At 50.0% G+C, this 16,638-nt stretch overlaps 1 long non-coding RNA gene across 2 annotated transcripts; it reads right to left on the reverse strand.

Moving 5' to 3' along the window:
• Positions 1-2,382: 2,382 nt before the first annotated feature.
• On the reverse strand, positions 2,383-14,398 carry LOC146890234 (uncharacterized). 2 transcript variants are annotated; one of them, XR_014998952.2, is made up of 4 exons: positions 14,136-14,398; positions 12,384-12,491; positions 5,704-5,814; positions 2,383-5,029 (listed from the first exon to the last, which is right to left on the reverse strand). It is a non-coding gene; the product is annotated as an uncharacterized LOC146890234 (long non-coding RNA). The 2 variants fall into 2 exon arrangements; XR_014998951.2 differs by lacking the exons at positions 2,383-5,029; positions 5,704-5,814 and having other exon boundaries at positions 12,123-12,491.
• Positions 14,399-16,638: the final 2,240 nt, after the last annotated feature.

Raw genomic sequence — 16,638 nt, forward strand, 5'->3', positions numbered from 1 at the left:
TTTGACCTGAGGCAAAAAAGAGTATGTCAGAAGTCTAAAGGCCTCCTGGCTGGCACCCCCAACAAGCACCACCTCCGCGAAGGTGGCCTCAGTACATTGGTGGACCCAAAGTGTCCATCCCCCCCCCCATGTATTCTCTCTGCTCTGGCTTTACGCTTAGCAGGCCAAGTATAAAACATCCAGAGGAATAAAACTTATAAAAACCAGAAGTGTGTACGTGTGTGTGTGTGTGTGTATGCGTGTGTGTGAGCATGCGTGTGAGCACAGACTTGAAAAGAGAAAGAAAATAACGTGGGGCACAGTTGGTAGAGTGCGTGAAGCCCTAGCACCAAGTACACTGGGTGTAGCAATGCACACCTGTAGTCCCAACACGGGAAGGGTCAAAAGTTCAAGGTTGTCCTCTGTTACCCAGGGAACTCCAGGAGACACTGTCTCAAAAATTAAACAAACAAAACAAAAAAGAAAGAAAAAAGTGACAGCCTTCAGAGCTGAGGTTGGTGAGAGCAGGGGGTAGGGTGGGGAGTGAGAGTGGGAGGGGCCGGGACACTCATAAGATGTCCCTGTGGGTTAGTGAGGGGTGAACATCGTGGCCCTTGTTGCCAAGAAGTGAGCAAGGCAGATCCAGCTGCCTGGTTCCTTGCATCTCAGACCTTTGCTGTGGGGAAGGCCCTTACACCTTACACTCTTGCTCTCGGCTGTGAAAGCTGGAGAACACGCTGCAGAAAGGAAGGGGAGAGACGGGGAGGATTGGAAGGAAAGTTTTTTGGTTTTGTTTTGTTTTGTTTTTAGAATTAATACCTTTGAGAACAAGCCAAGGTCTTGACTGTAAAAGAACCTTAGGGCTCTCTTGAGTTTACAGCTTCTGAAGGTAGGGAGCCCAGAAGACAGAGAAACAGCTGGGTCCTGTAGCTGAGCTTTCCAGACAGGACCAGCAGGTGACAGAGAGGGTTGGGGCGTCCTGGAGAGTCCATCTTACACTGGTGTCTTCTCACCAAGATCTGGGCCTCCCTAATTAACTGGCCAGTGAGCCCCAAGGAGCTGCTTGTCTGTCATCCCCAGAACTGAGAAGAGAAACGTGCGACAAGTCCCTTACCTACTGAGCCTTCACCAGGCCCTCTCGCTTCTACTTTCATTGACCCTGAGATTGTACCTTAAAACCTCAGACAGATCTCAAAGTCAACTGATTGGTGGCCTTGGTGTTTCTGCAACTCAATTTCCTTTATGATATACTTTAACATATTCCCAAGGCTCTGAGGATGAGGCCCGGGGCCTCTCTGGGGACAGTTATTATGGGAGGTGCCCTGAGATCGGCACCCCTTATTCACAAGAACAAATGCCCAGGCACCTAGCGCTCTGTGCAGCAGATAAATAACCAGACAGCAATGCAACTGTTGACAATCCTGCGTAACCATGTCCTAGGTGACTGTTCTAGGCTGTTCGTTCAAAGGCATTTAATCCTCACACCAGTTCTGAGGGATGAGTGCCGATACCAGTTGCCCTACGCAGAAGAGAGGGCAACGCAGAGCTGACGGTTGGCAGGAGGTAGAACACCGTTAGAAACCAGAGCACTGCCACAGATGCAATGCTCTTGAGTGCCAGGATTAGGAAGAGGTAGGGAGGCTGCCGCTCTACTGAAGGCCAGTCCCTCTGCGGGGAGAAGATCCTCTCTGTCGCGCACAGGCTACCACACAGCAGGGAAAGGCATGGCATACAACACCGTCTCTTCTACCACCTTGACACCATCCTCGCCCTGACTTCAGGAACCTGAGCCTGAAGCTAAGGATTCGGAGGGGCCAGAAGCACACCAGCCTTGTGTGCTTGCTTAGATGTGCAAATTAGCCAGTAGTGCTGGAGGCATGGACTCTGGTTCATCAGCAGAAGGCAGGTTCTACAGAGGACAGTGCCACCCATGGGTTTGCCCCCCTTGCCCTCAAGGGACCCTGGGGTCAATCAGGAGAAGAGAGAGGGAACTCCCACAGGTAGCTGATTGCTCAGGTATGTCCCCTTTTGACTCCAGCCCTGTTGACAAGACACAGCTGACTTCTGAGGAGGGGACCATTAGTTATCTTGGTATGTCTGATTTTACACCGCACCTACCCCAAGCAGAGGGAAAGCAAGCCCTAAAGTCTGGTACAGGGCACATTTCCCTAGACTGTTCTAGAACTTAGTTCATGGGGCAATAGCCAGGCCCCAGTTGGCAAGATCAAGAGAGAGTCAAGGGGCCGACTCGAAGCTCCCTGGGCCCCCAGAGACGCCGGATGGGAAGAAACCAACCGCCAAGTTCCGTTCATTTCACAAGCTCACGGCAAACCCCAGAGCGTTGCTTTGTTGCTTAAAAACGATTTAATTTTTGCAATCATTCAAAAGAAGCGGGTGCCTGTGTAAGAGCTGGTGTCTGCAAGGGGATGTCGGGGAGGCAGAAAGACCGAAGGCTCCTCTCACAGGAGAGCAGCTAGCAGGCATGGGGCATGCTCTAGAGTCAAAGCTGCATGTGACCTGTCCTTCCCACCGCAGTCATGGGCCTGGTTCCCTCCAGGAACCAGCTCCCCACTGTGAGACCAGAACAGCCATCTTCCTGAGATTCACCGAGGAGTCAGCTGCTTCCTCCTCCACTGGATCTGAACTTGGACCCTTGTGCAAGCTCTTTTTCAACTGAGCCTGGGTCTTCAGCCCGCCTTTTTTCTTTCCTTTTTTCTTGAGACTTCGATGGGATGGGGGATACAAGGCCTACTAGGGTAGCAGGAGAGGGATGGCTTAGCCTCAGGCAGTCTGTTCTGAATCTCAGCTCAGCCCTCGGGTTTATTGTTCAGCTAGGACAGTGAGTTCATGTAGTTGGATCTGGGCTGTCTTTTCTGCAAGGTAAAAGCAGTGGTCTTGGTCCTGCGTGGTTGCTGTGGCACTAACATGGGACAATTTGCTCTATGACGTACCTCACATGACAACGGGGCCCACACTAGACTGTGGGAAGGGTTGTTCTCTTACTGTTTTTTTCTATTACTGCCAGCGTGAATAATGCCCTCAAGGTGGCCTCTCTCAAAGGAGTCATTTACTGGGCCAGAGACTGAGGGACTTCTCATGCCTCATTCTATTCTGACAAGGATACATGGTCAGGGTGTCTGACCCTTTAAACTCTGAAGCTTGCAGCTCTCTGCAGAGCCCTCTGTTTGGGTCCTACAGGGGGTCCAAGCTTCCAGGGCAGCCATCCCTACACAGTGTTCCATCAAGGATGAGTCTGTGGCTATGTCTCTCTTAGTTTCTTATACTGCACCGAACACCAAGTGTAGGGAGAGCCATATTCCCCCTGGGCTGGTCGAGGCCAGAGCTACCCAGAGGAGATACACTCACCCCCATCTTCAGAAGGCTGAGTGTGCGGAGATGACCCAGATTCTGGCTGTGGCCAAGCACAGCCCATGTGCCCATGGCCTTCCCTGCAGCCTCCGTCTGGACGGGGTGACCAGAGTGCATTGACTGTGCTCACGCTATATCTGCCCATGGTCAGTGGAGTCATGTTTGCCCAAGGGCATTCGGATCATCCGTGTGTCCCCAGCCCAGTTGAAACGACAGAACACCCACATAGCTGAGCAGAGGTCACTGCTGTCTACCTCACTGGATACCTCTGCAGGGATTGGCATGGAAACCAGGGAAGTTGGGGCAGCAAGAAGAAGGGAGTCAAATCACTTCCTAAGAGGAGACTGGGAGACCCCTCACCCGGTCAGCAGACACGGGGGCTGAGGAACCCAATAACGAACATATGACTATGGTCACTCCTGAGGGCAGCTGTGACTCCCTTCTGACCATCATGGCCTCTGCCCTGAGCAACCACGGCAGGATCTTCTCCCCAGCAGTAGATGGACATAGCAGATAATAGCACTTAGTTCTGGAAACGGAGCAAGGCGCAGTATATGCAAGTCAGAGGTGAACCACCCTAACCTTGACCTCAAATATCCCAAAATAACTGTGCAAAGCAGTGATGGACAGAGGAGAACTGGGGTAAATGGGGACACTGGTGCTAGGTGCTGTTTTGAAAGCTCACTGCACACAGACTCACCTAGTCCTTATCATAAATTATTGCTATGACTATTTTACGGACAGGGAAACTGAGACTCAATAAAACAATCTTGTAAAGTGAGAAGGAAGTAAAGCGGCCTGAGTTTAGGTGATGTGGGAGTCCCCTCTGTATGTGGTGAATACCATTGGTTAATAAAGAAACTGGCTGGCCTGGTAGGGTAGAACAGAGATAGGCGGGGTGGAGGGGTGGGGGGGGGTACTAAACTGAATGCTGGGAGAAAGGAGGCAGAATCAGAGAGAAGCCATGGAGCCGACCGGAAAGACAGATGCACTGAAACTTTGCTGGTAGGCCATGACCTTGTGGTGATGCACAGATTAATGGAGATTGGTTAAATTAAGATGTAAGAGTTAGCCAATAAAAATCTAGAGCTAATGGGCCAAGCAGTGATTTAAATAATACAGTTTCTGTGTGATTATTTCTGGAGTCCAGGCGGCCGGGAAACAAACAAGCAGCCCACTACATCATTTAGAGGCTTACATTCTGTGTTCCCTGTGCTCAACCTGGACATGAAGATAAGTAGGTGGACTGTATCCTGCAAAGCCAAGGATAGAATCTAAGCTGGACAGAGGGGTACTTGCCTATAATCCCAGGACTTTGGGAAGTGGAGGCTTGAGGATCAGAAGTTCATCACCCTTGAAGTCAAGGCTAGCCTGGGCTATCTATGGGAGACTCTGCCTCAAACATAAAGGAGTTGAGCTGGGAAACTTCCCAGCCCAGGACAGAGACGAACAGTGAGTTACTTCCCCATGGAGAAAAGTCAGCTTCCGGTGTTGTCTCCTTTCTAACGCCTCTTTCCTACAAGAGGGCCAGCCCTCGCTCCTGCTCCACAGGAACCAAGTCTCACAAGGTTCTGGAAAACAGAGTCTGCCCCCGGTGCCCCCTGACTGTGTCCCCAGCCCTATTGTGCAAGCTTCTATTTCAGTGAGTGTGGAGGTCGCTCTCGCGGTCATGGTTTTTTAACTGCAAAGGAAAAGGAAACCCATGTCAGAGAGAGGGCATCTTGCCAACCCCACATTCACGTGGTGGTGGGGGGCACCTCGAATGTGAACTGGGTACTTGGAAGAAGTTGGGTGCTCGGGGAGGGCGGGGTGGTTTCTGTGAAGGCTGCAATGTGGCAGGGTGGGGACAGCCCCAAGACAACCTGGGGAAAGTGGGGAGTGAGAGACTGTGGAGGTGTGGAGTGAAGGTTGGCGGGGGGGGGGGGCAGAGGAAACGAGAGCAACAGAGAAAGACGCTGGCTGCAGAGAAGAGCCAGGAGACCACATGGTGTCCAGGTGCCAGCCTCTGAGGCCAGAGAGGTCCTGAGGACATGCTGGGCCTGTCCCTTTGCTCTCACTATCTGCCAGGTCCAATTGAGTGGCCAGTGGGTGTGTGGGCAGAACATACTGAGCACACCCGCAGGAGTCCACCCTCCAGGATGCTTTTTCTTTTGCTGAGCTTCTTGACTTGAAAAGACCTTGAAGCAGGACAGAAACCTAGAACCTAGTGACCGCCAGCGACTCACCCAGCTGACATGGGGGGAAGCCTCGGGGGAAGCAGACAGAAAGAGTCTTTTTGGTGTCCTCCTGTGGCACCCTTGCTGACACCATGAGTACATACGCATACTTTCTCACGGAGAAAAGTAACACGCTCACCCATGCAGCGCTGTGGGTCCAGCCCGAGGACCAACCGTTTGGACGAATATCACATTATCAGGAAGGAGGAAGGACTCTCGGCAGAACAGAGAGATCTCGGGGTTGGAGAAGCTGGGCGAGGGAACAGATCAGAGGTTATCAGCCCAAGCAGCAGGAAGTGTAGGCGCTGAAGCCTCCCACACCACAGCAAGCCATGGAGCTCTTCCCAATGAGGTCACCACCAGGTCATTCCCTACAATCAGCCCCTGTGATCACAGCCCCGCAGGGCAATCCCTGGGCCAGCCTGGGAACCATGAGCTGGTGGGAAGTAAGGAGTCTTGCCCTAGCCACACTCAGCCCAATTCAGCACCCGCCCTTCAATCCACAACCACTGGCCACAGCCAGAACGCTGCCACCAGAAGCTGTGTGGTTGAGAGCAGCAGTGTTTCCAGGTTGTGCACGGCTACACGGTCTAAGGACGATGGCCACAGGAGCCAGCCCTTCCTCCAGTATGAGCGGGGCTCAAGGAGGCTTGAACTCAGCCGTGGCTAGGAAGCTGATGCCTGGCGTTGCTCAGCCAGGGTCCTGTCTCTCTCCCCAATCCCTGCCCCACTGCTTCCTCCCCATTATGGTGGCCAAACTGCTACCAAGTGGCCTTGCGCCTCACAGTCACCAGAAGCCTCTTTTTTCCATGGTGACATCACACCTGGATGTACTTCCCTTCCTCCAAAGGGATACCTTGGCTGCCGTGGGGCACCTGGCAAACGGGGGCTCCCGTTCTTGGTGTCTTGAGGCTGAGCTCAGGACGGAATCCTGACTCTGCCACTTCGGTCTCCTGCCCTCTTAGGACAGACAGCACACTGTGAAGTAGATGAGTTCAGATCTGAACGGGAACACCCAAGCCCTTCATCCCCATGACGGGATGGGGGCCCTTGCTCTATTAGTGCCTGGATTCTTCAGTTATCAAATAGGCTCAGTGAAGCGGATGGGGCTCGAGGGTGTTCTGGGTGTGAAGATGCTTTGAAACCCCCAGCTCTGCCAGTCTCTCCCAGTGCCACTTGTGCCGCACAGAGGCAGAGGGAGGACCGAGGAGGCTTACCTGTTTACAGTCGCACATTCCTGAACTTTTGTCTTACTTGATACTTTGTAGTGCTCCTGGGACACAATGTCCACTAGTGACCTTTTGGTCTCTGCACGCGTTCCCATGCAGACCCAAATCCATGGCTGTCCTGAACCCAAGGGCATACCAGAGATCCAGTGGGGAGGCCAGAGCGGCCTGTGGGAAGCAGCCTGCATCCAGACAGCCCCATTAGACACTCCTAGCCTGTAATTTGGAGCCTGAAAAACATTAGCTGGAACTTAAAATAAGTTGGACCTTGTCCCCTGGACATTTCAAAGTCAACTGAAATGGTAACCCAGGGTTTAGCCCAGATTGTGTGGGTGTGTTTAGAAACCGGTGGCCTGAAGTCCTCTGGGAGTGCTTGGGGGTCCTGTGATGCCAGGCTCTGTTGGGGTAATCCAGCTGTTTGGTCTGTCTTGTAAGTTTTTGTTGTTTGTTCTTTTCAAGTGTGTGCACAAGTGTGCGTGCATGAGTGAGTGTGTGTGTGTGTGTGTGTGTGTGTGTGTGTGTGTGTGAGAGAGAGAGAGAGAGAGAGAGAGAGAGAGAGAGAGAGACTAGAGAATGGACCCAGGGCCTTTAGGCAATACTGTGCCTCTAAGTCACTGAGCCATACATTCCCAGTTCTTTTCTTACTGTGTGTGTGTGTTTGTGTGTGTGTGTGTGTGTGTGTGTGTGTGTGTGTGTGTGTGTGAGAGAGAGAGAGAGAGAGAGAGAGAGAGAGAGAGAGAGAGAGAGAGAGAGAGAGAGAGACTAGAGAATGGACCCAGGGCCTTTAGGCAATACTGTGCCTCTAAGTCACTGAGCCATACATTCCCAGTTCTTTTCTTACTCTGTGTGTGTGTGTGTGTGTGTGTGTGTGTGTGTGTGTGTGAGTGTCTAGAGGGTGGACCCAGGGGCAGCTTTGGGCAATGCTGTACCACTGAGTCACATCCACAGTCCTTTTCTTACTTCTTACTTAAAGCCTCGAGTCTCTCTTTATTTCCAAACAGGCCTCAAGCTCACTCTGTAGCCTAGGCAGACTTTGAACTTGCAATCTCCAGCCTCAGTCTCCCAAGTCATTTGATCCTGACCTGTGCCACCAGGCCTGGCTGGTGAGAACTTTAAGAAAACAAAGCCCTTTTGTCTCTCGAGACGTCGGTTGCTGCCCGAGTCCCCAAGTGACCCCTCACTAAAGTCACTGTCTTGGTTCAGGCTCATGCCATGCTGTATCACAGCGTGTGGGAGCTCCTGTTTGTCCGGTTGCGAAGTGGGAATAGTGTTCCCCCACCCCCCGCAGGGGCTTGTGGGGATTACTCGAGATGACACCCAGTGGAGAGGGCTTAGCGCGAAGCAAGCCCAGAAGCAGCGTGTGCCACCGCTGCCTCCCAGATGCCTTGGGACCCCGAGGAGGAATCCAGATGGGCTCTCAGATCTGGAAAGTTAAAGAAGTTGGGCAGTACGGGGCTCGCCTCTGTGTTTGTTGCCCAGCGGCGAGTGAGCTTCTTCCCAGAGGCACCGCATCTGCCCTGCACATGACAGGCCTGCGTCGCCAGCAGCTGCCAACTTGAACGGAACCCACTTCGGATGGGGCTCCAGCATTGCCAGCACAGGCCAGAAAGTCGCATGGGAGTACTAACTAGGTCAGTGGATTTCATAGAGGCTAGAGACTAGGGGCACAAGATTTGTGTGTGCGCGCGTGTGCGCGTGTATGTATGTGTGTGTCTGTGTCGTGTGTGCAATTCTTGTGTGCCTGTGTCTGTATGTGTGTCTCTGTATGTCTGCATGTCTGTCTATATATGAATCTGTATCTGTGTGTGCTGTGTGTTTATGTGTCTTCGTGTGTGTGTGTGTGTGTGTGTATGTCTCTCTGTGCGTATGTGTATCTGTGTTTGTGTGTGAGTATATATGTCTCTGTGTGTAGGAAGCTATGTATACATCTTTGTCTGTCTTGAGTGCCTGAAGTGTAGAGCTGCAGAAGGCGATCCCGAAAACATCCCTCCCGCACTGAATTCTCTGCACTTCTAGAGACCCCATGGAGTTAACAAGGCTGCCAGAAGACTCTACACTGCTAATGGCCAGGCCTGGGAATGCAGCTCAGAGGGTGGAGTATTTACTTAGCACGCAGAAAGCCCTAGGTTTAAGTCCCGGCACCATCTGCACCATGTGGTGACATACACTTATGATCCCAGAACTCGGGAAGGCAAAAGGATTAGGAACTCCAGGTCATTCTTGACTACACAGCACATGAGACTACACCTCAAAAAAAAAAAAAAAAAAAGCTAAAGGCCAATACAACAAACCCATTCATTCCTTCAAGCATCTATTCAGGAAGGCGCCCAAGAGTTCGAGATAGCCCTGGTTCTTCCATTCAATGACTTGTCTCAAAAACAGAGTGTGTTTCCCCAGATGAGTCAGAGGGGTTCTTCATAGTTGACAGGTGTGGTGTGAGGCCGGACTGCAGAGGCATGTGTGCTGGGCTCTGTGCTGGAGTCAGCCTCCTTGACAGTGTGGGTCCCTGGCCTCTGTCTCCCTGGCCCTTGGAGGGAGGCAGCTCACCTCAGTGTCCATCCACAGCAGCCCCGGGGTCTGAATCTGGGCGTGGCTTCCTTGCTGCCAGCATCTTACAGCTGCCCATAGGCCAGGAGGAAGGACAAGGAGGCGTTTCAATGAGATGACTCCTCAAATGCAGAGGAGTCCAGGCTACAGAGGAAGGACACTTTTGCTCAGGCAAGAAACATTTGGGGTTTGGTGAATTCTGAAGCATGGTCCCAAACATGAGCGGCTTCTACCCTCTTCTACACAGTAGATCCAGGGGATCAGGGAACAAGGACAGTTCCCTGGAGAGCACAGACACTTGCCTGGAGTCCACCCTATGAGGACTCAGCTCATCACCCGACCTGTTAACTACTGTTAAGCAACACCCTATAGGCTCTCAGCTCAGTACCCTCTGCCAACACTCAGTTCAGCACCTAGCCTATCAGTGCTCGGTTAGAAAACATGTTGTCATCACTCAGTTCATGCTAGAGGCACAAAATCTTTGCATGTGCTCACTCATGAATATGAGTATATGTGCTTGTGTGTGTTTGTGTATGTGTGCAATGTGTATATGTATGTGCATGAGTGTGTATGTGTGTAGCATGTATATGTGTGTGGTATGTATGTGTATGCATATATGTATGTGTGATATTATATGTATATATGTGTGTATGTGCGCATATATGTGTGTCTCAGTGTGTTGCTTACTTGTATATGTACACGTATGTGTATGTATGTGTCTGAATGAGTATGTACATATATGTATGTCTATGTGTGTATGCGTGCATGTATTTGTGTGTATGTGTACATGCATATGTGTGTATATGTGTGTGTGGTGTGTATGTATTGGTATGGGTATGTAGGCAGCATGTGTATGTGTGCATATGATGTATGTACTTGTATGGTGTATGTATGTGTATGCTTGTACCACGGTAGGTCTCATGCACACAGCTCAGCACTCACCCTAGCAAAATTCAGTTCAGTCCTCATCACTTTGCATTTCCTCTTGCCATACACACACACACCACCTAAACATGGACACACATACACATATAATTCACTCATCCATACACATGCACACCACTTACACACACACACACACACACACACACACACAGAGCATGTTTCCCAGCAATCAGCACAATAGACCCCTTACAAGGCACAGAAGGCTCCTCACCTAGGGCTTCTGGAAACTTCTATCACTAGCAGACCACTGGAGGCCATGGTGGTGTAAGCAGCTAATGCTAGGACCCCTCCTCGCCCTCTCTGCAGTGAAAACCCTGAGTAGAGCACTCCTGACTGCTTTCCACGCAAACATTTCTCAGCTTGTGGTACTCAGAGAAGTCTAAGCCAAAATGCCTTTGCCTGTATCCTTCTGCTCCAGCCCCTTGCCCTTCTTGTAACCCAGCCATAACCACATGATAGACAGGCTTCCCTGAGACCCGTTTGCACCTGCTGTGGGTTACAGCTGGATGAGGGACCCCACCTCATTCTGAAGGGTTTCACCAGGCAGGTGGGATGAGAGGATCTGATGCAAGCTTGTCAGGCTAAGGAGACATGGCCAAGGTCTCCTCAGAAGGGCCTGCAGCTTGCTCCAAGGGCACTCTGGAGGTCTGGCTAAGACACGGAGAAGTAATCCTAGGGCTTCCAGTGTAGGCTCACACTGTGTGGTCTCTAAGCCTTTGGATCAGGAGGGAAACCCTGGGCCAAGGTTCCAGCCGCAGTCAGGGGGCCCAAGTGGGGAATCTCTCCCTGAGACGAGAAAACTTACATTAACAGCAGTGGCTACTTGCGGTTATCTTTGCATATTCACAAGGTTTCTGGGTACCGACTGGAGGTTTTACAAAACTTCACACCTAGCTCTGCGCTTGGCACCTAGTAGGACCTCAGTAAGTGTGGCCTGGGAATTCCCACTGCGTGTAGTGTTAGGCCCAGCCATGCCTTCTGAATCAGAATCCTGGGACTCCGTGTGTTCTACAGGGGAAGCTTGGCTGTCCCTTCACCTGTAACCCGGTCATCTCTTACTCATTGCTGATGACATCAAAGTGTGAGCCAATCCAAGCCTCAACAGCTTCCCTGTGACTGAGCACTGGAGGTCATTGATAATGAATCTGCCTCTGGTCCCTCAGCCCACACAGGCTGCACCCTCCCCAGGCTGTTCTGAGCATCACACACTATGCTCCATCTAATTGTCTAGAACGTCCTGTCTCCCCCACCCTCAGTGGAGGATGCCACTCTATGGAGTTGCAGGAAAAAGCATGGAGACTTGAGGTGAGCTGATTTAAGTCCACCGCCTGACAATGGGGCTGGGAGGTGGCTCAGTCATCAAAGTGCCTGCCAAGTAAGCATGGGGTCCGCATTTGGATCCCCAACACCCACATAAAAGCTGGACATGGGGTGAGCATCTGCAAACTTGAGGCTGGGGAAAAAGAGACAGGGGGATCAGTAAGTTCCAGGCCAGTGAGAGACCCCATCTCAAAAAAACTGATAGAACAATCTCTGACTTCTCTCTCTCTCTCTCTCTCTCTCTCTCTCTCTCTCTCTTTCTTTCTCTCTCTCTCTCTCTCTCTCTCTGTGTGTGTGTGTGTGCATGCTAATCACTAATTAGGAAAATGCCCTAGTCTACATACTTGCCTGCAGTCAGGTCTTATGAGGGCATTTTCTCAACTGAGGCTCCCTGTTCCCCAGTTACTCTAGATCATGTCAAGCTGACATAAAACTGGCCATCACACGGATTGATGCAGGTGCTAGGCAAACACTAAATTCAGCTGGATGGTTTGGGTTTTCAAGAAGCCAAAGAAAAATGTGAGATGTGGTCAGGCTTAGTATTTGCAATGACAGAAGGATTGGGCCCCCTTGGGAAACCTCAAGGATACTCCTCAGAAGAGAACAAAGGACGAGACACACTGGCAAGGATGCGGGGAAGGGGAACACGTATTCACTCCTGATGAGAGTGTGAGCAGGGGCAGCCACTACGGCTATCAGTGTGAAGACAGCCGGAAAAGCTACAGCTGCCATATGACCGAGCGTTACCACTCCTGGGCACATGCACACAGAAGTTACCCACCAGCAGAGAACCGGTTTGTGTGCATTCACAGATGAGTGGAGAAGGAAAAGGCGGCACATCCACAGAATCATGTTTTATCCGTCGCTGAGAAAAACGAAGTCATGAGATCTGCAGGGAAACAGACGGGACGGGAAGCACTGGGTTTGGTGAAATGGCCAGACTCAGAAAGATAAATACCACGTTTCCTCTCATAGGAGGATCCTTGATACTGATTTTTGTCACACAGACACACAGATACAGACACACATAGACACACAGACACAGACTGACACACAGACACACATAGCCACAGACACACAGAGATACAGACAGACACACAAAGACACAGACACACACATAGACACACAGACACACACACACAGACATACACATTCATAGACACAGACAGAACACACACATAGACACAACATAGAGATACAGGCAGACACACAGACACACATAGACACAGACAGACACACACATACATAGACACAGACACACAGAGATACAGACAGACACACATACATAGACAGACACACAGAGATACAGACAGACACAGACACATAGACACAGACACACACAGACACACACACACACAGACACACACACACACACACACACACAGAGGGTACAGGCAATGATTCTAGAGAGGTGACAGTGAGATAGGAAAAGAGACCCTGAGTGGGGAGGGAAAAAGGGGGTGCCCTGGAGAAGGTGTGACATAGCTGGGGGGACTATTGAAAGGAGCAGGCTGTGTGGGGGGGCACAGAAGGATATGAGGAGTGGAATGTGAGAGAGACGAACAAGGGCAAAGTCCATAGGAAAATGCCATACAGAACCGTGACTCTATGCTCATTTTAGAATGTTCCTTGGGACCCGTGGTGTGGGGGAGCTAGCTCCCTTGGGGACCAGAGTCTGCAGAGGTGGAAGCCTTAGCTCACTTCACATGTCTCCCACTCTGTTTCCTAGTTTGTTTCTCACCTCTGATTCCAGACCAGGGGAAGATAAATTCGGAAGAGAAGGCTCAGGTACCCTCTGAACAATCATCAGGAAGTAGGTGGCTCCAAAAATTCAATTTTATTAAGAAATTGGATATTTGGGGGTTGGCCCACTTAAAGTAGACGCTGGAAAAATGGTAATACCTAACGAAAAGGGACTAAGTCAAGCACGGGGACAATGGTAGACAAGAAGTTCAGGTGTTTGGGTAAGGCTTCATCAGTGACCCTTCTTCCAACATGGTGGCCCCACCTGCTGCTGCAACTGCCAAGCCTCTGGACTGTGGACTCATCCTACATCCTGACTCCAGGGCCTCTCCCTGGCGGGAAAGACTAACTGACTTGCCTTAGACTCTCCTGCTACCAAGGAAACCAGGCAATGTGGACAAGGTGTGTGTGTGTGCGCGCACACACACACACGTACAAATGCCGTGGTTGTTGTCGGGTGTCATCCTTCTTGTTCTTGAGACCAGGTCTCCTACTGGCCTGTACCTCACACCAATCCAGCTAGGCTGCCTGGCCATCGAGCTCCAGGGATCTGCCTGTCTCCTCCTCCCCATCATTGGAACTAGACTCATGTACCAGCATGGGAATCTGAACTAGGGTCTTCACGCTGGTGCTACAAGTACTTAGGGACCGAGGTTTCTCCCCAGAACCAAGACATTCTTAAATACATTTTTTAAAAAGCAACCCTTCAAACCTGCAAGTGCAAAGAAAACCTGAGGATCTGGGATTTCAGAGGCCGGTGACAGAAGGGGGGAGTCTCGGCCTCCTTTACCTTGGCCCTCACTGAGTCCTGAGAAGCCGAGCAGATTCCAGAAGTCTGATATATCCGGAATGACAGTAAAGGAAAGCAGGATTCGGCAAGGACGAAGAGCATGGCCGCCTCCAGTTTCCTGTTAGAGCGACCACAGAGGAATGACCCAGAAGGAGTCCAGTAGAACATCAGAGCCACGTTCATGCCAAACCCAAGCTTCTTGGTGCAGGGCTGAGGCTGTGCACGCCAGGCGAGCACTCTCCCTAGCTATCCCCTGGTCCTAAGAAGCGTCTATGAAGAGTTGTGTCCTTGAGTGGGTGAAGGTGATGTAAAATTAAGCAATCTATTTAGACAACCCATGAGTCAAAGTAGAAGTCACAATGGAAATTAGGAAATGCCTTAATGAAAAGATAATAAAACCAAAACAGCCAATCTTCAAGGATTCAGCCAAAGCTTGCTTAAGAGAAATTTATGGCCGCACATGCGTCAGAGGAGGAGAGAAAGGAGGAGGAAATAATGAGCTAAGCCTTCGAGGGAGAGCTTAATGAAAAGCAGGAAAGGAAGCCTAAGAAGGGGATTAGCGGCAGCAGCAGGAGTAGCTGGGGTGGAGAGCCAGAGAGAAACGGAGAAAACGACAAAGCCGGTTATTATTTCTCAAAGATTCATAATGCCGAGACGCTGTCCTGACTGATTTTGCTTTAAAGGACAGAACATGGTGATCAATATCAGGAACAAGAAAGATACGGCTGTTAAACATGAGTCAATATTCTGGGCCATAAGGACAATGAATTTTACATTTTAGTTGAGAAAGAAATTCTTTCACAAACTCGGCTTATTAAACTCGCCCCATCTGTGGAGACATATATCTGTTAAGAAACAAAAGTCATAATGAAGAACATTTCCACAATGAATACTCCAGGCCCAGTGGCTGATTCTTCCAGACATAAATCTTACACGGTCTTTCAGGGAGTAGAAATCACTTAACTCATCTTTGAGCTGGAGTAACATCAAAATGTGGCAAAGAAAGAAATGGCTAGTGACTTTCACCTCGTGCGGACACCAGCACGAGGTGAAATACTACACACAGAACCCGACGTCTGTAGAGAGAACAAACACATCACAACCAGCGTGCAAGCCCATCCTAGGATGGCGCTCTGAAATCAACCAGCGTGATGAACCATGGTGATGGAGTGAAGATTAAGACAGCTGGTCAGCTCTGGAGATTCGGAACAAGCTCCTGCTGAGACTCAAACACTAACAACAATAAAACTGGAGAGGAAGCTCTTGTAGGAAGCTATGGATAGAACGAAACAGATTAGATGCATTTAGTAGCTTAGGCCTCCAGCAAATGTCAGACTGACTGTTCAATACTGATATGCTCCCATAGCATTTGGGATTAAGGTAGGACGCTACTATCTCCACCTCTGTCTGCTAGTATACTAATGATCTTAGCCTTTCCAATGAAGCAGGAAAAAATTAAGATATGAAAAGAAAGATAAAATTGTGTTTTTTTAAAAATATACTACATCATTGGCTACGTAAGAAAAACACAAAAAGTACATTTCACAAAAGTATCAGAACTAATAAATAAATTAAATGAGAGTCGCTGGGCAAAGAATATTAATATGAAAACGTCAATTGGTGCAACAGAAGCGAAAAACAGAATCCAAAGAGAAAATATTGATAAAATATACTATAATAACACTTGGACCTGCCTTTCATCAAAAGAGACTGTGATGGGTGAAAGGAAAAGCCATGAGCAAGATAAGAACAACATAGAACCAACGAATGAATCAGATGCAGAAAAGTAATCAGCTTCTATAAGGCACCAAGAAGGACAGACACTATGTAGAAAAATGGCAAAGTGAGCTGGAGGCTCACCCAACAGGCTCAAAACCCTGGGCTTGATTCCAAGCAACACACGTGTGCGCATGCACACATCTACACCCACAGGCACATGCGTGTATGCTTGTTTGTGCACATGAATACATACACACACACGTTTTCATGAAGCTCAGGGGCAAGTTTTCTGTGTAGGCATTTGAAAGACACTTCTGGTGGTTAGCTTTAATTGTTAACTTGACACAGCCTAGAAAGTCTGGGATTTTTCTACACTAAATTGGCTTCTGGGCATGTCTGTGGAACATCATCGTGATTAAGTTAATTGAGGTGGGAAGACTCAGCCCACGGCGAGCGGTTCCATTCCCTAGGGAAGGTGTCCTGAAGTGTTTGAGAGTGGAAGAGCTAAGCTGAGCAGATGCAAGCAATCGAGTTTGCTACTGGGGGCCTTCAGAAATAACTCCCATGGCCTTCTTACTTACCTGTGATATTAAACCTTTGCCCTCTCTCTTAGTTTTTGGTCAATTTTTTTTTCTGACCACTCATTCCACTGTGTTCAGTCACAGCATGGAGCAGCTGTGTGTCCAGAGTAGGAAAGGTATGCCCCAGGGCTCCAGGAGGACAATGGGCTCTGAGCATACTGTGTTAGAAGAACATCCCACACTACAACTGCTGAAAAGACCTA

Source organism: Myodes glareolus, chromosome 22 (assembly GCF_982192425.1).
Source record: "Myodes glareolus chromosome 22, mMyoGla1.1, whole genome shotgun sequence".
Lineage (NCBI taxonomy): Eukaryota > Metazoa > Chordata > Mammalia > Rodentia > Cricetidae > Myodes > Myodes glareolus.